The sequence below is a fragment of the Crocuta crocuta genome, unplaced genomic scaffold (genome assembly GCF_008692635.1).
Source record: "Crocuta crocuta isolate KB4526 unplaced genomic scaffold, BGI_CrCroc_1.0 scaffold797, whole genome shotgun sequence".
Classification (NCBI taxonomy): Eukaryota; Metazoa; Chordata; class Mammalia; order Carnivora; family Hyaenidae; genus Crocuta; species Crocuta crocuta.
In genome coordinates, this window is record NW_027529224.1 from 102,577 (window position 1) to 104,209 (window position 1,633).

The window sequence follows — 1,633 nt, forward strand, 5'->3', positions numbered from 1 at the left end:
CACTAGAGAGCTTCCTTTTGTTTTTTTTTTTTTCCGGAGCCAGAGAAAGACCAACATGGATGCATTGCCCCGATTAATTCTGGTCACTTGCTTGCTTAAAGAGCCACACTTAATCCACTCTCTAGATTTGAATTCTACATCTCTACCGCTACCTTTTTACCTCTTTCTCTTTGGAGCAATCAGACTATATAGTTTCTCTGAGTAGCATTATTGTCATTTCTTTCGACTCCTCTCCAACCTTATTCAACTCTTTCTCTCTTTGAATTAAGCCTGTTCGTCTTTCTGCCTGCTCATTTCATTTCCAATTTCACTTCCTCCCTGCCCTGTCATTTCTCGCTTTCTTCATGCTCTTCCACCAGCAGTACGTGCCCTGGAAATTTATTTATAGCTAGGAATTCTGGTCCTATGCTTTAGACTGTACTTTGTGTATTGGTTTTTTTCTTTTGCCTTTTCTTTTATTCTTTTTTCTTCTTTATGTATTTTTATTTTTATTATTCGTCTTCCCGCCTTCCTCTTTTCTTTTGTTTTTCTGTTCTTTTTGATTGTTTGTTTGTATGTGTCCCTTCCTTTTTCCTTTTTCTTCATCCCTTTTGGTTTGCGTGTTTGCTGAATTAGTCTGTGCGTGTGTGTGCCTTTGTTCCCTGTGTGTGTGTGTCTCTGTTTTCTATTCCAGGGCTGCCTCAAGAAACAAGCCAAAGTAGACATGGTGGAGACTCCCAAAGCCACTACGAGTAGAAAAATAAAATAACCAAGGTCTCAACAAGAGACACCAAGAGACAGCATTCAAAGTACACTTTCTGAATGGACTGGCCTGGACAGTCAAAGAGCTTTCTTTGGTACAGCAACACTCGCAGGTGGAGAGTGCATAACAAGCTTTTAAAACTCACAAGAGATAGAAAGCTAACCAAAATGATGAAACAAAAGGACTCTCCTCCAAAACTCCTCCAAAGAAATTCCAGGAAGAACTGCTCAAAACAGATATAAGCAACATAACTGAACAAGAATTTAGAACAATAGTCAAAAAAGTAATCGCTGGTCTAGAAAAAGTCATGGAAGACATCAGAGAAACTATTACTACAAACACTATGGAGATTAAAAATAGTTGTTTCTGATGAATTTTAAAATGCTATAAATGAGATGCAAATTAAAATGGAGGCATCCAATGCACGGATTGAGGAGGCAGAAAGGAGAATAAGTGATTTAGAGACACAATTATAGAAAAGGAGGAAGCTGAGAAAAAGAGAGATAAACATCCAGGAACACTAAAGGAGAGTTCGAGACTTCAGCTATACAATCAAACAGAACAATATCTGTATCATAGGAATTCTAGAAGAGGAAGAGAGAGGGAAAGGCGCAGAAGGAGTCCTTGAACAAATTATAGCAGAGAACTTCCCTAATCTGGGGAAGGAAACAGACGTTGAAATCCAAAAGGCACAGAGAACTCCCCTCAGACGTGATTTGAATCGATCTTCTGCATGACATATCATAGTGAAACTGGCTAAATATAAGGACAAAGAGAGAATTCTGAAAGTAGCTAGGAAGAAAAGGGCCCTAACATACAAAGGGAAACCTATCAGAGTGGTGACAGACCTATCTACTGAAACTTGGCAGGCCAGAAAGGAATGGCAGGAGA